Source organism: Octodon degus, unplaced genomic scaffold, assembly GCF_000260255.1.
Source record: "Octodon degus isolate 3935 unplaced genomic scaffold, OctDeg1.0 scaffold00312, whole genome shotgun sequence".
Classification (NCBI taxonomy): Eukaryota; Metazoa; Chordata; class Mammalia; order Rodentia; family Octodontidae; genus Octodon; species Octodon degus.
The window spans coordinates 895,152-903,854 of NW_004524888.1; the positions used below are offsets into that span (position 1 = coordinate 895,152).

Consider the following 8,703-nt stretch of genomic DNA (forward strand, 5'->3'; position numbering starts at 1 on the left):
CAAACTCAGGGAAGAGGACTTTCAGAACTGCTTGAGAAAGTGGCAAAAACAATGGTGTGCACCTTCAGAGTTAGGAATATTTTGGGGAGGATTGATGGCAATGTCACATTGTAAAACATTCTAACAAATTTTAATATTGATTATGTCTCATATTCTTAAATTGGGTAATCTTTTGTTAGGCCTAAATATGTGCTTTGTCTAGGCCTAAACTTTATCTCCTCTGAAGTGAAGGCTCCTTTAGTACTCAGGTGACTTTTGAGGGTGTATGTTTCCCACCTGGTTAGAACAGATACTAGTTTTGACTTTGGCTTTGTGTGAGCTTGGGGAACCATGTCCTCTCATTTTTTTTCAATGTCTTTTTTTCCCCAAGGAAAAATGCTTCCTCACATGGGAATTTCCTCATATGCCCGCATATACTAATTAATGCCTTCAGTTGAATACTGGAGGAAAAGCTATAGGTCACTAGAGACCTCTTTTCGTACCATTCCTATTTCCAGGACCCTGCTGTCTGAATTCTGGCTACTTTGCCCAAACCTCCACCTGAGACTTTCACATTCTGCCCCAGCTCCCATCCATCACATTCTGGCCTGGAAACATTCACCAACCAGTGAGTTGGGTCAATTGAGGGCTCATTTCCTTTTTTCCAATTTCTCAAGAACTGTCATCCTTTGATGCCTGATATTCAATGTTTCATACATCTTCTGCTTTCTGGTTGCTTTGGGTGGGAAGGTGATCTAGTTCCCGTTACATTTCGGCTGGAAATGAAATATGGGAGCTCCAACTTAAAATTAATTTGTAAAAGTTTTTCTTAAAATTTCATATAATCTCCTAGCTTATTCCCTAATCTTTTTACAGGCACTAATAATACCTTTCCTAGTAATGTGTGTTACATGCGCACATATACTGTTTTGATTATGCTATGGGAAATGAGAAATTTGACTTCCAGGAAAATGGCCGGGTGGTGAGCAGCGCAGTGAGATTTGGCATCTCAACACTGGAATATAGCAATGTGAGAAAAAGATGCAGGAGGTGGCTCCCTGGGACCCACAAAGGCTCTCAAGTGAAACTTGAAGCCCACTGGGAGAGCAGAGACTTCAACCAAGGAGGGGGCAGGTGGTACTCTCCCTGGGCCCTGCATGGGAGAGGCAGCTCGAACCTGGAGGCCTCTGAGGAGAAATGCACCAGTGGAATGCAGCAGTGGACTGCAGTGGTGGTGAGCTGAGTTCAGATATCCTCAGGAGAGGGCAACTGACTCCTCATCTTGGAGAGGGGCCAACTGAACTCAGAACAGCTTTGGGCCGGCTCCACCTAGTGGCTTGCAGTGACAGGGTCAGGTAGACAAATTCAAGCAGGCAGGAGAGCAGAGACTTTCAGCCCGCAGCAGTTCACAATTCAAGTGAACTGCTGCGGGCTGAACAAATCAGGTTCCAGTCTTACAGCCAGAAAACAGTCTGAACTTCAGTGGAATTAAAGGTGCAGCCTTACTGGGATTATCCCTTAGCCCTCTGTAAGAGGACAGATGGTTTCCTGGGATTAATCAACTCAAATCTGGCTTCTGTCTGCCTACTTTGTCTATAATGACAGCAGACACTCACCTTGAAGTAGACATTCTCTTAGTTGTTGTTTGATTATACTGTGAGCCTCTGAAGAGTAAGGTAAAAATGTGAGTTTAGGTCATAATGGTACCTTACACATGAAAAACATGCATTAAATATTAACTTTATTTGGCAAAGGAGTTTTTAGTCTTGTAGGTCAGGTCACAGAAATGTCAAGTGTTCTCAGACCAATTTGGAGATACATGAAGACAGAATGTAGATAATGGTTTCTTAGCGTAGGCAAGTGACATTTAGTGGTGTTAAACAGGGGTGGCTGGCCAGGGAGATAGCTTGGTGGTCTAAGAGCCTGCCTGGCAAACACAAGGGCTTAGGTTCAGTCCCCAGCACTGCATGCCCTGATGGCTCCGCACTGAGCTGGCCACCGAAACTGGGTGTGGTGGGGCATACCTGTAATCCCAGCGCTAGGGGGGCTGAGACAGGAGGATCACTACAAGTCTGAGCCCCATAGCAAGACCTTGTACCAAATATATGAACGATAAAACAAACAAATAAATGGGGGTGGCACAAGCAAATGGATTGAAAACAGGTCAGCTTTTTAGACACCAGGTTTGGCAGCAAATCATTTCATAACTAATGACTTAAGAGAAGGCACAGTTTTAGTCTCCATATCGCCTAAGGAACCAGCCATATAAGAGTCTTACTATGTACGTTGTGAATGTCTTTTTTAGATACGCAGCATTCCTTTTCTTTTACTGAAAGTACCTGGGTTTTCCTCAGAAATTGTGTATAGTTTTGGTGAGCCCATCAATCCAGGTATGTGTTTCCCATACAAAGTTTAAGAAGTTTTATTGTTTTGGGTGCCAGATTGAAGAAATTTACATTTTAGTCCATTCTGTTTTTGTTTGTTCTATGACTCGGAATGGTAAGCAAATGGTAACCCAGCTATATTGTTACAACTTACCAATGTCAGTCATTTCCCATCTCTAATCTTGATTGTCCAACTCATAAATTTCTAATCTTTGTAATAAATGATTTTTTGTTCATATTTAGGACAGATGTTTCAACTGTCAGTGACCTAAGAGCTGAAAACTGACACACTGTAACATGCAACTTTGCCTCTTGTTTTTTAACCTCACCACTTGAGATGGGGTTTTTATGTGGCCTTTTCAGCTAACTTGGCTGTCTGACTATAGGTCCAAAGGTGACAACTTGTGAAAGACGTCTCATACAATGATAACTCAGGTTTAGGTTGCACTCACAGATCACAGAGATCTCAGGAAGTAATTGTAGAGTGTGGTAACTAGGCAGTAGCTTGAGAATACTGTTTGGTATGAGTATTTTTTGTTTTAAAACTTTATTAGTATATGTTTGCAGTACCTAATGATTACATTCATCACAGGAAATGGGTTCATGTACATAATGTATCTCCTTTCTTCACCCTCTTCCATTCCCTCCCTCTTCCTCCCTCTCTTGGTTCTCTTCCTATTTGCAAAAGATCTGAGCAAGACATTTTTAAGATTAATGGCAAACCGGAAAGTCACCCAGTAATACATACATAGCCTAAGTGGTAAGAACTCTGAATTGAGAGAAATATTGTAGGTTGAAGAATTAAAAATGAAGTGTGTGTATGGGGGGGTTATCTTTATTTTATGATTTTCACATTTGTAAAAGTGGTTTGTCACTTCTACAAATATAATAGAGATTTTTGAAGAGTAATTCATAAGGTATATATGAACACGCATAAATGAGATTACACTGGAGTCTAATTTATTGAATACATTACATTTAATGTCCTACTATGGAATTAGGCTGGTGTAACTATCATTTATTTAGGAATGAAGATCTTCATTACCCACATGTGATTATTTTACATTAAATGAAATTAAAATTTAGTTTCTCAGTCGTTATAGCCACATATCAAGTAGTCAATACCTACACATGGCTAGTGGCTGTATTAGTAACAATCATTCCCATCATAACAGAAATTCAATTGAACAGTGGAACTCAAGAACAATAAATGTCAGAATAAGATTAAATACATATTTTTAAGGGCATGGGCATTTTGACTTTTAAACTAATGCTTCCTAATTTAACTGGAGGTGTCTTTTATATGACAACTATGTAATTATGCTGAAATCCTTAGTCCTGACTCCACTTATGTGGTAGATGCACAGAGCCCCAACTTCTAGCTGGGCCAATTCTCTCTGTATCATTTACTGCAGCTGCAGAAGGTTAAGTGATGGGAGTGGTGAGCAAAGGCTGTTTTTTGGCCTCAACTCTTTCCTACTGCTAAGCCTGCCCGGGCCCAGGGTGTATCTCTATCTTGAGGCTACTTGTATTTGAGGCAGAATTTCTCTCATTTCCAGAGGCACTTGCACTTGTCCTCTAGCTCAAGAGGCACTCTTACCTCCTACTTCGGCAGCAGTCACAGCTCCTAAACAAGGAGTCTCCACTGTTCCCAAGATGACCATGTCCTCTCATCTGGGCCTGAGGCCCAGACTCAGGAAAAGGCCAGGTTTGGGGGGTGCTAGGGAGATAGCTCAGTGGAATAAGTGCTTGCCGGGCAAGCGCAAGGTCCCAAGTTGGGTTTACTTGTTCTACACTAATGTGCTCTGGGTCCTTCTCATAGTTTGGAATGAGAAAACTGCTGGCCTTGAAACTTTAGCAGTACTCCTGTCTCACCTTCCCAAGTACTGGGATCATAGGTCTGTGCTACTACACCTGGCTTAAAAGCGTAACTTTTGGGGCCTGCGAGATAGCTCAGCGGACTAAAGTGCTTGCTTAGGCAAGCACAGGGACCATGGTTCAGTCCCTAGCCACAGAGTTCCAGTGTAGTGGCGCACTCCTATAATCCCAGCGCTGGGGATGCTGAAAATAGGAGGATCACTATGAACCCGAGCTGCATAGTAAGACTATAACAACCAAATATATTTCAAAAAAGTGTAAATTTTATAATAGCTTTTTCTTAATAGGAATTGCTGGTTTAAAACAAACAAAAAAAAAACCTCACTTAATTTATAAGTTAAATTTTAGTTCATCAAAAAAAATTGATCCTGAAGATTTCAACAGTATTTAAAGATAACTATGAAGTTTCTTTCTCCAAAAAGAGAATGTACCTGAGCACTGTCTTGCAAAGCAGTCCCTTCAGTGTTTGTCCATTTATTCCATAGCAGCTCCTACTGCCCACACCACACTGCTTGGGACGCCTCTTGGAGAGTTGCCTAGGGAACGTACAGCCCTTATTTCAAAGTCTTCCATGACAACAATTTTCCTCTCTTGAGCATAGCTATTTTTGAATTAGCCCAAAGCCATCTGGACACATATTTAGGGAACATAGTGGGTACCAAACAAAAATAACAACAGGTAGTGCTATCTTAGTGATTGAAAATTAAAGATGAAAACTCAGGAACTTAAGTACCAGGAGCAGTGTCCAGTTGCTTTCACGAATGTGGTCTTTTCCTCACCTTTGTGAAGCAGAGTCCTTTTGCTGAAAGATACTAGCTCAAGCTCAGAGGGCTGAAGAGAGTTGCCTTGCATGATGCTGTCAACTAACTGGTAGAGGAGCCCACACATGGATTTGGTCCAGCTTCAGCGCCTGTGGAACAAGATGGAGTCATCATCAGCACCTTGGAGGGTGAGATGACCTGGGACAAAAGCCTGACTTGCCCACTTAGTTATGTGGGTGACATTAATTCCTTTCTCATTTTTATGAAGTACTAATGTGTTTATCCCACTATGCTGTGGTCTATGCACCAAGCCCACATCCAGGGTTGCAGTCCTTGAAAAAGAGGCTGTTTTTCTTTACTTCCATATCCCTAGCAGCTGCTGTTATTTTGTGGTTGACTCTACTCTGCAGGCACATCCCCCTTTTGATCTCCAAATTCAGATCTGTGAAATGAGCAGGTATTCCAAGACCTTTTCAGATTTAAAGAGTGAAATGAAACTTGTCATTCTTGTGGTGGCTCTACTGAAGAATTCCCAAGCCACGACATTTCCTGTTCCCAGAGAGATATCTGATGTTAATTAAAATTTTTCTTTCTGCCTTTTGATACCTTAAAACTCAAGAAATCCCTCAATTAGGGAAAGAACTTTGGGACCAGAACCAGAAACTCAGAGTGGGGAGCTGAGTGTTTCTTAGCACGCTGAATAGAACCTTTGTATTTGGTCATTTAATGTGTTGCCTTACCACTTCAACACCTCTTTAGAATCTGACCCTAGTTTTCAAATAAGTATCAGGAATGATCATCAGTTCTTTTTTTTTTTTTTTAAGATACTTTGCTATTGATTCAAAGACAGCTTCTGGGAATCTGAAAAGAAAGAAAAGGTAATTTATGTATCAGTTTTTTTGAAGATGAAATGACATGATGTCACAGTCTAAAGTCTGAATGCTATGGAGTCTATCCATGTATCTCACCTGTCTAAATCGTGGTAAAAAAGACCAACACTTCTTAACTGCTGACATGCTGGCACAGCCAATTACTGATCTTCCATGTGTGATGAAACTCCAAGTTTGCCAACAATTTAGGGTTATTAGTCACACTCCTTTGTCTAAACTCCAAGAACTTACATTTCTTCTAGTACACTCTGGGACCATGGAGGAAAACAAAACTGTGGGTTCTCTCCAGACATGGATGTGCTCTTTTGAACATCATTACTTTTTGGGAAAGAGGCAGAGGCCTGCTGATTCAGATGACCTTTACTCCCATCATCCTTGTTCCAGGGCAAAGAGCCAGGAACTTTCCCTATTCTTTCCACCTTGGCCCACAGAAAGGCAAATTAGGGGGGCCATGGGCTGGGAGTCCTGAGAGGAAGATGCCTGGATCTCTAGCTGCAGCAGAGAATGGAGAGAGGTCTTGGACGCCAACAAGTGTGGAAGAAGCTTCTACAAATCTCCACAGTGAAAAGTGGGACACAAGAAAAGGGCAACAAACAGCCACTAATGACTGTGGTCAGGAAAGGAGAGGGTAAGTCCAGTGGTCAAGAGACCATACTGTACCTCGTGCTGAGATGCAAACTATTGATGATACAAAAGCATTTGAGGACTCTATTTTTCACTAGCACCAGAAATCTACTTTACAGAAATCTGCTTATTCTCTTCCACTAGCTTATGAATTAAAACCACACATAGATTCTTGTTTTCAAAATTGTAGCTAAGGGACCCCTGGGAGATGACGCTCGGGTAGACCACTAGTCTAACATGTGCAAGGGCCTGGCTTTGATTGCTAACACCATAAAAAACCCACAAGATGAAACAAACAAAAACCAAATGTATTTGAAAGGTAATATCAATTCACACAGCAAAGAGAACAGGACTTTTAATTTCCATAACTACAAAAAAGTTTTCTTCTAATTCCAAAGTACTTAAAACCCCTCCCCCTAAAAACAAAAACCTTCAAGACTATAGAGATAAAAACCATGCCCTTTGAAGACCATGGAATAATTTGACAATTCTCAAATCAGGTCTAGTGGTAGGTAGTGGTCATAGAAAACACGTTTGGCCCCACACTGTAGTTTGCCTAACCCATGTTAATAATTTTATGGGTAGAAGAGAGAGGCCTGTCATTTTACTCAAAAAGCTGAAAACCTTTCTATTATTGCTGGGACCGATGCCTCAACTAAGTAGAATATTAAGCTATCGTTTTATTACAGTACATGAATGCTTGGAAAGAATAATTAAAACAGTATTTTCTGCTTTGAGCTGTAGATGAACTGATCCAAACAACTTGGCTGAAATAGTGAAAGAGGTGAAAGTTAAGAATTTCTGTCTTTGGTTTGCCACATGCTGGCCATTTTTACAAATCGTAGACTGGTTCTCTGTTCATAACTTTTTCCCAAGATGTTAGTTTTTTATAATTTTTGTGAAGCATGGGGTCATGTACTGTCTAGCATGTTTTTCAAGTTTTTTTTTCCTCAATGGTGTGGCAGTCTCTTTGTGAAACTTAAAAAGTTCCTTTTATGCTGTCCAAAGATTTAGTCAATTGTTATAAAACTGTAAACCCAATATATGCAACATTTTACGTAGACATTTACTTTTACCTTGATATTTAGAAAACTTAAGCATCACCAACTCTTCAATTTTATAAAGCATATAAATGTTTTAGCAGCCCACTATTTATCAGCCATTAGATAGGTAAGTCAGCATACTTGAATTTTATAGATTTTATGATTTTAAACTTTCAAAAAATAAAAGAACTGGTCCATGTCCTCAAGCATAAATTTATATAATTATATAGTATGTGGGAAGTGACGACAAAAGCCAGCTTGCTCATTACTTCTGTAACAACCCAGGAGAAAATTACTATTAATATCCTTATTTTACAGATGTTAAAAACCAGAAAGTCAAATAGTTTCAGCCAGGCAGAGTTTTGTGGTCTGCCTCCAAACCTTCTACACTATATTAAGCTGCACATAAATTCATTTTCAAAATTCCAAGTACTGGATTTAAAGCACTTAAAAAAGTAAAACCAAAAATGTTAAAGGAAATACACTGAGTAGGACGACAGCTCAGTGGTAGAGGGCTTCCCTACTATTCAAAGGTCTGGGTTCAATCCTGAGCTCCACCAAAAATTTTTAAAAAAGAAAGAAAAAGGAAAAGAAAAGCAAGTTACATGGGATACAACGCTATCAATAAAAATACGAGTGATTAATCCTAGCACTCAATCTTCTATACCTGCCAGGGTGACAAAAGAAAATTTGTCTCCTTTTGGGCAATCCTCTTGTGACTTAACGCGGCTTTAAACATTTAATTACACTTCTGAGTAACACGTAATCTCAGCTTCCTCATTAATTTCGTGCGTGAGGGGTCTAAGCTGCCAGTCAGTTTAAAAAATAAAGATAACATCAAAAGATGAAAAGTATTTTACTTACACGCACCCCACTTGTATAAATAAAACATACACAAACGTACACATACATACTTCTGTAGGGGGTCACACCGTCCTGTATTTGTCACGGCAAAGAACTTCGAAACTCCGACTCGCCCGCGCGGGGTGCGGTGGGCTCCGGAATTCCGGGCTGGCGAGCGCCCGCCGGTCCACAGGTGTCTGCGGGAGGCGAGGCGGAGGCGAGGCGGAGGCGGAGGCGGCGAAGCGCGCCGGGAAAGGCAGCTGCCTGCGCGGGAGCGTCGGGCCGCGCACCGGGCACCTCG

At 40.9% G+C, this 8,703-nt stretch overlaps 1 long non-coding RNA gene across 2 annotated transcripts; it reads right to left on the reverse strand.

Moving 5' to 3' along the window:
• Positions 1–5,067: 5,067 nt before the first annotated feature.
• LOC111814419 lies at positions 5,068–8,559 on the reverse strand. 2 transcript variants are annotated; one of them, XR_002819415.1, is made up of 3 exons: positions 8,470–8,559; positions 5,743–5,863; positions 5,068–5,151 (listed from the first exon to the last, which is right to left on the reverse strand). It is a non-coding gene; the product is annotated as an uncharacterized LOC111814419 (long non-coding RNA). The 2 variants fall into 2 exon arrangements; XR_002819416.1 differs by lacking the exon at positions 8,470–8,559 and adding an exon at positions 5,971–8,460.
• Positions 8,560–8,703: the final 144 nt, after the last annotated feature.